Source organism: Trichosurus vulpecula, chromosome 7, assembly GCF_011100635.1.
Source record: "Trichosurus vulpecula isolate mTriVul1 chromosome 7, mTriVul1.pri, whole genome shotgun sequence".
Classification (NCBI taxonomy): domain Eukaryota; kingdom Metazoa; phylum Chordata; class Mammalia; order Diprotodontia; family Phalangeridae; genus Trichosurus; species Trichosurus vulpecula.
The window spans coordinates 187,321,322-187,333,614 of NC_050579.1; the positions used below are offsets into that span (position 1 = coordinate 187,321,322).

Sequence of the window (12,293 nt, forward strand, 5' to 3'; positions counted from 1 at the left end):
ATACTTCTTAGGATGGAAAGGAATGATTACTGTCATTGCTACTGAAAGGTTTAAAATGTCTTTTTGCAAAGTGTTTTCCTAAGGGATCATATGGATAGCTGGAGATGAGGTTTCATGAGGGCAGTTAGTCTTGTGCTCTCTCAAGCACTGCCCCCCCACCCCTCCACCTCTCTCCTTCCATTAATTCTAACTTGTCCTGCCCGCTGTGTCCTTTAGGATGCATGGATCTCAAAGTGATTTTTCTTATTTTCTTCTCTTCTTCCTCCCCCTTTGGGCTTAACGTGATGTCACATCTGACTCTTCACGACCCCATTTGGGGTTTTCTGGGCAAAGATACTGGAATGTTTTACCATTTTCTTCTCTAGCTTATTTGACAGATGAGGAACTGAGGCAAACAGGGTTAAGTGACTTGCCCAGGGTCACATAACTAGCAAATGTCCAAGGCCATACATGAATTCATGATGATGAATCTTCCTGGCCTTCCCAATAAGATTAGGTGTGAAGCAAGGATGCCCATTTTCACTAAGCTCTATCCGCTGTGCCATTTAGCTGCCCATATGGATAATATATTTCTACATGTTTTTCCTTGTATCCCCAGGATAAGATAGTTCATTTCCTAAAGTGCTTGAAGAGATTTTGTGATTCTTTCTTAATCCTGTCCCAGTTACCTGAGAGAATATCCTATCTAGAGCGTGCTTCAGACTGCTGCGAAGGAGGCCACGGCCAGGAGGCTGTGTCTGCCCGCCGCGCTCTGCCGCCTGTGGCTCCTCCTGTGCGCTGCGCTGCCACCTGGTGCCGCTGACGCAACTGGGCCCCGGCCCCGGCCCCAGCCCCAGCCCCAGCTCGGGCACCCCAGCCTCGGATGTGCAGAAGTGCGAGGAGGGGGAGGCGTGCCACCAGACGCTGCTGCGCGAGCGCACGGGCCCCGTGGTCGCCTCCTTCGGCAGTAAGGGCTGCACCCCGCCGGGCTCGCAGAGCACCGGGGTGTCCCGGTACCGGCAGCCCCCCGAAGTGAGCCTCACGCTCTACAACCACGTGTGTTCCATGGACCTGTGCAACGACCAGCAGGCCGCGGCCTCGCTCTGGAGCCTGTCGGCCGGCTCCAAACCGCCCCACAGCGGCGCCTTTGCTCCTGGGCCGCTCCAGTGTCCGGCCTGCGCAACCCCGTAATCCTGCCCCGACCGCCCGTCGTCCCCTGCGCGCTGGAGAGCAGCTGCTACCAAGGAGTCATCCAGCTCGAGACCAGTAACCTCTCCCTGCCGCTGGCCATCTGGGACTGCGGCTCATGGACCTACTGCAGTCTGCTGAAGGGCTTCTGGTGGCCAGGGCCCTCGCTCTGAGGGAGATGCGTGAGGGTGAGATGGAAATGAGGGACTTGTTGGGCCCCAGGACTGTGAGAGGCAGGGGAGTTTGGCCAGACCCCAGGCTAGCCTGGCAGGTGAGACTGGCCTAGCCGCTGACCCTGTGGTGGATGCTTCCTTCCCCAGCTCTGAGCCCCTGGGACCTTTGTCTCTGAACACCTGTGTCTAATGCCCCCCAGTCCTTCTCCTTCTCCACCTTCTGTCCCATGTTCCAACCTGGTATTCTGATCAAACTGGTGTCTTTTACATTCCCGAAATCCTAGTCTAACCTCCCTAATGGCTCTGGTCTCTCCTAAAACTGCAGATGTCAGTGACCTCTAAGCCCTCCCACCCCACCCCACCCCCATACTGAGGGGCTCTGCTTTTAGGAGGATGGAAAGAATCAATATGTCTTGACAATAAAGCTACTTCCTCTGCCCTGAAAAAAAAATATCCAATCTAGTCAGTGATGAATTCTAGTGTCTAATTCTCTTAACATAGAGGACCCAAGTACTCACCAGCTCTCTCGGCTTAACCATCCTTACCTAGAGGACTTGGGAAAATATGTGCATGGTACCTCTTAAAAGAGTGAAACCTCCACTTAAAACCATGCAGTTCACCATATCAGAACAGCTGTATTGAAAATGAAACATGAATCAGTGACTATTAGTCCCAGTGTTCTGTATTTAAACACATAGACCAAAATTATAACTTCCCAGTTACAGCCACAAACATGAGGGTGCCTGTGATGAAGCCCCCCCCTATAAATCTGCTCTCTTCCAGTCAAAAGGGAGAGAGAAACTCTCTCTATCTCTTCCCTTCTCCCTCCCTGTGCTCGCTTCTCTGTTCCCATCCCTGCCCTTCCTCACCCCTTTAAGCAAGCTGATTTTAATCCTCCCCAAATACAGTTAGACTGATCTTTGGATGACTGACATACAATTCATCAACAGACCCACACCATAGCCTTTCCAGCATGGTGCTATATAAATATTTGTGCTGCTTCCAGAATTTGAGTTAACATAGCCTTTGAGAAACCAAGTTTGTCCACAATGAAGCATCAAAGCAAGACTTTAGTGAAGAAGGGGGAAAGCAACTGAACAATATTCCAAAGAAATTTCTCATGCATACACATATTATAGAGAATGTATGGTACTGTAGGTAATTTGTTAAAGATCTGAGTAACTTGAATCTAGAATTACAATGAAAATTACATTCAGATGATCACCACGAGGCATGTCCTACAAAGAGTTAAAAAAAAACCATCACTTTTACTTTGTACCTACCGTGTCCCCCCTTTCATCAAGGTTAGCTATATGCATGGCTTATTCTCATTATATTGATAGCTCCTTGAGAGCAGATTCTGCATTATATACTGTATTGCCACCACTTTGCATGGTGTCTTGAACATAGTAGGTACTTAATGCTTGGTAAATTTAATGGAACTGAAATTCCAAAATAGAATGCAATAAAAATGGCATCTAGAAGTATGTGGGAAGTACACATTTTGATTTGTTACAGAGATTACTCAGGATAAGAAAAAATAAGGAATTTTTAAAATTTGCATTCAAAGCCTATGGAATTCAACCAACATGAAATTCAAACCAACAACCAAAATTTCAAATCAACAACCAAATTCAGCCAACATAATATTCATAATAAAAATTCATAAAATATAAATAAAATAAATGAAATTATATGGAAAACATAAAATTAAAAATCTGTTGTTCTTTCTATAATGCTCTTTATGATGTCCATGAAAGCATTTGGGGAAGAAAGTTAAAGAAAAAAAGTGAAGGAGAGGATCCTAGTTGCAAGTATACATTAGTTATGGCCTGGGTTCCACATGCCAAATCGACTCCCTTTGTTCATCTGCTCCATACTCTTAGAAAATCAATTCACTGTGCCCTAGGGAACCAGGAGAAGGAAGAGAACCAATGAAAAACCAATGTTCAACTCTCGGTTCTTTCACTTAATAGCTGTGTGATCTTAAACAGAGCAATAACTAGGGCAGTGTGACTTGGGCTCTGATGAGCTGTGGGAGGAGGAGAGCTAGATTTATAAGGTATCGCTTGTGTTGGTGGTCCTCATTCAGCAGTATAGAAACAACAGAGCCAGAATGTAAGGTGAGGTTAGTGAAGGAATAGTATTGACATAAGAGATTAATGAAGACAACTAGCCCAATGATGGAACAGCTACCTGGCACAGTGGATAGGGCACTGGGCCTGGAGTCAGCAACACCTAGGTTCAAATCTAGCCTCAGACACAGCTGTGTGACTCTGAGCAAGTCACTTAACCTTGTTTGCCTCATTTTCCCCATCTGCAAAATGCACTTGAGAAGGAAATGGCGAAGCACTCCAGTGTCTTTGCCAAGAAAACTTCAGATAGTGTCACAAAGAATTGGACATGACTGAACAACAAGCAAAAGCTCAATGATCAGGCAATAAATGTTTTTTTTTAATTTGGAATTTTTTGTTTTTGGAATTTTTTCTATACGCATGGGACTGTGAAAGGTGATTTAGGGGACACAAAGAATTTGATGTGATCCCTACCCTTGGAACTAGTGATAATAACGAAGAGTGCAAAGCATTTTACACAGGTTCTCATTTCATCCAGTAGTCCAGTGAGGTAGGTGCTTATACTATCCCTATTTCACAGCTGAGGAAACTGAGATTCAGAGAACTTAAGTGACTTGCCGCTTGTTCACATATCCTATAATCATCAGAAGCTGAATTCAAACCCACATCCTCAGAACATCAAGACCAGAATTCCTTCCTTTACAAAATATATATAGTTTTGTGTTGTGGTGGTAAATGTTAAGCATATGCCCCCCATAAGAAAAAAATATATACGTAGGACACATTTTATGTTTAATCTACTTCATTTGCATTTTCTCTATCACTTTCTTAAGTCTACACAAGCAACAAAACAAAAAAGCAAGCTGTGATTTGTAGCACTTGCTAATCTCTGAGGTTTAAAATTTAATGTTTAAAATTTAACGATCAGCTAAACTGGTCTAATCTAACTCCAGTATACCTCTCTATGTACCCCCTAAAAAGATAGCTAATACCATATGAAAGGTACCATATGAAATTAATGGCTAATACCATATAAAAGGAGTTCATGGAGCAATAGCTAAGTGCCATAGGAGATCAGAGGAAGAAGAGCTCACTAAAATCCTCATGGTCAGGGCAGGCTTTAGAGGAGATAAAAGGCTTGAACTGAATTTGAACAGGTAAAATTTTGAGAGGTAGAAAAGAGAGGGGAAGGATTCCAAGTAAAAGCACTGATTATTTTAAAGACGAAATCAAAGCAACAGAGAAATAACTCATTTCTCATGTTTCTGCTTAAGTTGACAACAGGGTGATTGGCCTTAACTAAAGCCAACCAGGATAACATGACCCCTTCCTAGTGCTGTCTCCCACGTTATATCTTCTTCCTGATTTATCTCCCCAGAAGGATACTCTCATGTTGAGATATGACACCAGGGTTGAACCTCTTATATACCAATTAAAATAACCAAGTCATTTCTGTAGATTCTCTATAGGGTTAGAGGGGGTTAGTGGAGAAATGTTCTCATCTCTTGCAGCCCTTTCCTGAACTTCCTCCCTCACAGCAGCCTTGCTACAATCAAGGAGGCTGGTGAGTCTTTGTACTTATTGTTGGTTTTTAATAAATGAAGCATTTTAGTATTTTATGCATTTTTAGATATGTACTCTCAACTCCAGATCTGAGAATAAACACCCAAACTCAGGACCAATGAGTCCCAGCATCTGTATGGGGGTAAGCTCAAGGAAGGGGTGCCTCAAGCTGGCGGCTACTACCTGTATCTCCCTCCTTGTTTCACTGCTTTTCTATGGCTCTTGAAAATTCAAGAGGCATCCAGGAACAGATTGCCTCCTGCAACCTGAAAAAGCTCTGTGTGAATGGGGAATTTCTGTGGGCAAGAATGAAATAGCCTTTCTATTCCACAGCCTCCAAAGGCAGGCTGTCCTCACCCACTCAACCTCCCCGCCTAGGGAGAAGAGGGCAATGAAAGTCTCCTAGAAGGAAATTTCTTTATATCTAATAAAGTTAGCTTTTAATTTGAGTTTGGGAAACTAAGGGAAAATAAGATTTTAGTTTAAGCAATGAATGCTACTTTGTCCAGAAAAAGGAAGTTTTTATGAGCGCGTATTTTTAAAAAAAATTTATATTCATGTCACCAAGGCGATGTATAGAATCAGTTGCCCTTTCTGTAGCACAGAGATGACATCAAGTCTCATAAACAGACTTAAATTAAACATTGATATGCACCATCAAGCTTGACAGTTCCAAATTCCGAAGATAAAATCACTGCTTCAAGAGTATATTGGAAAGTAGATTGCCTTGCCTTGTCCCAGGAAAGACTGGCACATTATACTCTGAAAGCAGTCATAGGGAGGAAAAATCTGTGAGCCTCCAAAAGTGAAAAATGGATGCAGTCTAAATAAGCAGCCCACTGCTTTCAGTGACAAGGTCAAGTTCTTTTTCAAGTACATCTCTAATGGGGTTCTCTAGTCTATTGTGATTCCTACAAGTTGTAGCTAGGGGACTAATTTCATTTTCATTTCTCAGGGAATGAGGGGAGAGTTTAAAGCAATAACAAGTAGGTGAAAGCCTCTGTAGAATTTTCCACTTATAACAGACATAATGATGTGGTAGTACACGATCTTGGGGCTATTACTTACTCTCCCTGGACCTCAGTTTCTTCATTTGTAAAATAAAGGAATTGGATGAGTTCAGGGACTCCAGAACTCTTTTATGTCTTGCACACCTTTTGGCAGCCTGGTGGAGCCAATGGAGCCCTTCTTAGAATAATGATTTTAAATTCATGAAATACATAGGATCACAACAGAAATCATCAGTATGATATAGGATGAATTAGGGATAGAAGAACCAGAAGACAGCAAGACCTGAAGACTGGGAGATTTTCACTATAACTCAGGCAAGAGATATTAAGGGCTTGAAAAAGAGTGGTAGCAATGGGAATAGAAGAGCAAAGAGTGGAAGAATGAGCAGGATTTGATGTGATAGGCAAAGAAGAAGGAGAAAAATGAAAAAAATGTATTTCTGTTCTGAGCTGACTAGAATAGTGATACAATTTTTATTTTTATATTTATGAGAAGTTGGTTCAGAAGGAAGTTGTAGGAATATGATAAGCTTGGTTTTAGATATAATGAGTTTGAAATGTACACATCAACAGTGAAAATTTCTGACAGGTGCTTGAAAAATAAGACTGTATTCTAAAGAGTGGGGATTAAAATATTAAAGTAGATCTGGATCACATGACTAATAAGATGGAAGACTAGATGTTTTATCTAGTCTCTTCAAATAGTCCTCAAAATATGAATTATACACCCAAGATAGAGCAATTACTGATAAATCCACAAGATAGAAAAGCAAGAAACCCAAAAAAGTAATGACCATATGAATTAACATTGAAGAATGCCAGTCCTTAACATACTCAGCATCCTTCTCCCATGAGCCTCCATGCTCTGATGGGGTGCACAAATTTACTTCCAGGCTCATGCTCTGGAATCTACAGAGGGATGCTCCTCTTTCAGGAAAAACTGTATTTTCACCACATAAGGAGTGGAGGAAATAAATGGAGGTGAGAGGAATAGACCTTCCATCCCCACAGGATTGGGAGATCCTAAGATAGCAGATATGTTGCCAAGAACACAGATCCCATCCTCATGCAAACCCACAAAAATCAGCAGAAGTTAATTCAGCACAGCCAGAGAACTAGAGAATGGGGGAGGGGGTAAAAAGATGGAAGAATAAGGGTAGAGGGTCAACATGTAGGGCTGCACCAGGCCTGATGGAAAGGAAACTGACATTCTGTTTTTGCCAGTCCTGTTCCCCTAGAAGACAGTTGGAATTTGGACTGAGGCCAAATTTAAGTAAATTTCCCAATATGGTAGGAAGTAGAGATAGCACTATGGTCCAGCGACAGAGATAAATGCATCGTCAAAGTGAAAGGAGTGAAAAGAAAAATTTAAAACAGAGGGAAATAAGGAGAAGAAGCTAAAAACAAAGCTCTAAAGAGAAAGAGAGTTCAATTAAAAACCTAGAACATAAGCAGAAAATTCTACAGAGAAAACACCAAAATTAGAAGGTAAGTTAATTTTCAAAATATCCAAAGATCATAAGCCCTTCCAAGTAAATATTGTAAAACCAAGGCAATTGAGCTAACACTAATGAAACACAAAATATTTTGGATTCACAAGAGCATTGAACTGAAGCAAGATGTTCCAGAATGGTTTGAGAGAAATGAGAATCCTGAAAAAAAAATAGAAGGGAAGAAATGGCAGAACTTATGGACTGCACAGCAGAAGCAATTAACAGAATGGAAAAACTGGAATTTTCAATGTCAGGTGTCTCCAAGAAAGAAAAAAAAGAGATGAACAATTTAAGAATGCAAATATGTGCAAAAGAAGGACAATCTAGGTGAAAGGCAACAATTAAATTGTTTTTAATTAAGTATTTTTTTCTCTTTCCCACCCCACCCCCTAGGAAAAAAAGAGGCACAAAATTCTTGTAACAAATAAAGCACGGTCAAACAATTTGTTGGGTAATGTCTCTTATTCTTACAAATTTCAGTTATTTCCTTACATACCTGGGAAATGAAACTTCATTCCTACCTTCTAATCTTAGCTGCATTCGATTTGCTTGTGCAAAATCTTTTTAATGTTATGCATTTTTCTCCACCTTATTCTCTTTTATTTTTCGTCTCTCCTCCCCATCCTTTCTTCAAATAGAAGAAATTTGTGCTCTGCACAAATGTTGTTGATGTAGATAGCTTCCACTTTTTTTTTCCTTCCTCTCTTCCATTTACCCAGATCCTAATAATGGATTCTCATCTTTCTTTTTTTTTTCTTTCTCTTCCTTCCTTTCATTCTTCCTTCCTTTCTTCCATTTTTTCTTTGTTTCTTTCTTTACCTTTCTTCCTTCCTTTTTTCTTTCTTTTCTTTCCTTCTTTCTTCCTTTCTTTCCTTCTTTTTCTTTCTTTCTTTCTTTCTTTCTTTCTTCTTCCTTCCTTCCTTTCTTTCTTCCTTCCTTCCTTCTTTCTTTCTTTCTTCCTTCCTTTCTTTCTTTGTTTCTTTCTTTTTCTTTCTTTCTTCCTTCCTTTTTTTCTTCCTTTCACCTTAAATACCTTCTCATGATCCCTCCTCTGAATTTAGGGGTTCTTTTGCTTTTGATTTATCCCTGTCTAGACTATCTTCCTTCTTATTCCTTTCAGTCGCATTTCTCTATTTCCTCATATTTTTTCTATTGAAATGAATTTATTTTTTGTGTATTTTTAATTGTATTTTATTATTTATTTAATATTTTTAGTTTTCAGCACTGATTTCCACAAGATTTTGAGTTACAAATTTTCTCCCCATTTCTACCCTCCCCCCACTCCAAGATGGCATATATTCTGATTGCCCCATTCCCCAGTCAGCCCTCCCTTCTGTCACCCCACTCCCCCTCACTCCGCATCCCTTTTCCCCTTACTTTCTTGTAGGGCAAGATAGATTTCTAGGACCCGTTGCCTGTATATCTTATTTCCCAGTTGCATGCAAAAACAACCTTTTTTGAGCATCTTCTTTTAAAACTTTGAATTCCAAATTCTCTCCTTTCTTCACTCCCCACTCACCCTCCATAAGAAGGCAAGTAATTCAACATAGGTCATACATGTATCATTATGCAAAACACTCCCAAAAATAGTCATGTTGTGAAAGACTAATTATATTTCCCTCCATCCTATCCTGTCCACCTTTATTCAATTTTCTCCCTTGACACTATCCCTTTTCAAAAGTGTTTGCTTTTGATTACTTCTTCCCCCTATCTGCCCTCCCTTCCATTGTCCCCCCTTTCTTATCCCCTTTCCCCTACTTTCATGTGTGGTAAGATACCCAATTGAGTGTGTATGTTATTCCCCCCTCAAGTCAAATCCGATGAAAGCAAGATTCACTCATTCTCCCTCACCTGCCCCCTCTTCCCTTCCAATGAACTGCTTTTTCTTGCCACTTTTATGTGCGATAATTTACCCCATTCTGTCTCTTCCTTTCTCCCTCTCTCAATATATTCCTCTCTCATCCCTTAATTTGATTTTATTTTTTTAGATATCATCCCTTCATATTCAACTTACTCTGTGCCTTCTGTGTATAACTATATATCTATATCTATATCTATCTATCTATCTATCTATCTATCTATCTATCCATCTATCTATCCACATATATGTATATTCCCTTCAGCTACCCTAATACTGAGGTCTCAAGAATTATACACATCATCTTTCCATGTAGGAATGTAACCAAAACAGTTCAACTTTAGTAAGTCCTTTATGATTTCTCTTTCTTGTCTACCTTTTCAGGCTTCTCTTGATTCTTGTGTTTGAAAGTCAAATTTTCTATTCAGCTCTGGTCTTTTCACCAAGAAAGCTTGAAGGTTCTCTATTTTATTGAAAATCCATATTTTGTCTTGGAGCATGATACCCAGTTTTGCTGGGTAGGTGATTCTTGGTTTTAATCCCAGCTCCATCGACCTCCGGAATATCATATTCCAAGCCCTTTGTTCCCTTAATGTGGAAGCTGCTAGATCTTGTATTATCCTCATTGTGTTTCCACAATACTCAAATTGTTTCTTTCTGGCTGCTTGCAGTATTTTCTCCTTGATCTGGGAGCTCTGGAATTTGGTGGCAATATTCCTAGGAGTTTTCTTTTTGGGATTTTTTCAGGAGGTGATTGGTGGATTCTTTCAATTTCTATTTTACCCTCTGGCTCTAGAATATCAGGGCAGTTCTCCTCGATAATTTCTTGAAAGATGATATGTAGGCTCTTTTTTTGATCATGGCTTTCAAGTAGTCCAATAATTTTTAAATTATTATTCCTGGATCTATTTTCCAGGTCAGTGGTTTTTCCAATGAGATATTTCACATTGTCTTCCATTTTTTCATTCCTTTGTTTCTGTTTTATAATATCTTGATTTCTCATAAGGTCACTAGCTTCCACTTGCTCCAATCTAATTTTTAAGGTAGTATTTTCTTGAGTGGTCTTTTGGACCTCCTTTTCCATTTGGCTAATTCTGGCTTTCAAGGCATTCTTCTCCTCATTTTTTTGGAGCTCTTTTGCCGTTTGAGTTAGTCTATATTTTAAGGTGTTGTTTTCTTCAGTATTTTTTTGGTCTCCTTTAGCAAGTCATTGACTTGTTTTTTGTGGTTTTTTCATGTCTCTCTCATTTCTCTTTCCAATTTTTCCTCTACTTCTCTTACTTGCTTATCCAAATCCTTTTTTTTCATGGCCTGAGACCAATTCATATTTTTCTTGGAGGCTTTTGATGTAGGCTCTTTGACTTTGTTGACTTCTTCTGGCTGTATGTTTTGGTCTTCTTTGTCACCAGAAAAAAGATTCCAAAGTCTGAGTCTGAATCTGAGACCATTTTCACTGCCTGTTCATGTTCCCGGCCAACTACTTGACCCTTGACCTTTTTGTCAGGGTATGACTGCTGTAGAGAGTATGTTGTCCCAAGTTTTAGGGGCTGTGCTGCTGTTTTCAGAGCTACTTCTACACAGCAAACTTTGCCACACCAGTGCTCCTTCTCCCCCAAGATCCACCAACCAGGATTGCTTCCCAGATCCAGGCAGGGCAAAGGAGGCTTTGCACTCCACCTCTTAATTCCTCCCACAGGGTGGGCCTGGGTCTGGAAGCAATCACAGCTGGAGCTCTGGATGCTGTCTCAGACCTGCACCACCTCCGCCACCCCCAGGGCAGTGGCCAACCTTGAACTCCTTTCACTCTGTCCCAGCAGCTTTTCCCACTACCCTTCTCTGTTGTCTTTGGAGTTTGTGGGTTGAGAAGTCTTGTAACTGCCACAGCTCAATAATTAGGGCCCTACGGACTGTTCTGCCTGGCTCCCAGTCTGGTTGGTCCTGGCACAGCCCATGCTGTGTTCTGCTCTGCTCCATTCCTAGCGCCATGCAATAGACCCTTCCCAGCAACCATCCAGGCTGTCCTGGGCTGTAGCCCTGCTTCCCTCTGCTGTTTTGTGGGCTCTGCAGCTCTAGAATTTGTTCAGAGCCACTTTTTATAGGTGTTTGGAGGGACCTGGGGGAGAGTTTAAGCAAGTCCCTGCTTTCCGGCTGCCATCTTGGCTTTGCCCCAACCCCTGAAACGAATTTATTTATACCCCAAACTCTTTGGGTAGGGTATGTGAGCATGTTCCACAATCCTTTTTCCTGTTCAGATTAAAGTGAAGTTAAAGTGATACCTGGCCTCCTTATCTCTTCTATATTTGTGCAGACTTCTATTTGCATTTCACCATTATGTAACATTTGTCTCTTCATTCCTCTCTTTTTCTTTCCTAGTGAATCCTTTTCTCCTTCCTTTTTCTTTCTTCTTTTAATATAAAAAAATAATAAAAATCACTCAGGTATTTGATTCCCTTTAAGATCCATGATGATATTTTGGTTCTTAAGGGATACTTGTATCATTCCCCCGTAACCTTCTTCCCATTAGAGTAAAAACACTTTACCCTTATAAAATCTTTTTCCAATTCCTTGCTTGCATTTATCTTTTTGATATATATTTTTTATTTCTATGTTTATATTCCAGAGGTTTTATTAAGCTCTAGTCTTTTCATTAGGAGTGATTGGAAGTCCTTTATTTCTTTAAAAGTCAATTTTTCCCCTATAAGATTGCTCAGTTTTGCTAGGTAAGCTATTCTTGTTTGTAAACCTGTATCCTTTGCCTTTTGGAATATTATTGTCTGTGCTCTCTGCTCCTTTATGGTGGTAGCTAATAAAACCTGCATAAATATTACTGCAATTCTAATAGTTAAATTCTGATTGCTTACAGTATTTTTTATTTGACCTCAGTTTTGGCTATGATTTTCCTGAGAGTATTTGTCTTGTTTTGTTTTGTTTTCAAGATATTACTGATGTTCTCT

The 12,293-nt window shown here is 40.6% G+C and overlaps 1 pseudogene; it reads left to right on the forward strand.

Moving 5' to 3' along the window:
* Positions 1 to 1,285: 1,285 nt before the first annotated feature.
* The window catches only part of LOC118857738, an 89,869-nt pseudogene continuing 78,861 nt past the window's right edge, over positions 1,286 to 12,293 (forward strand).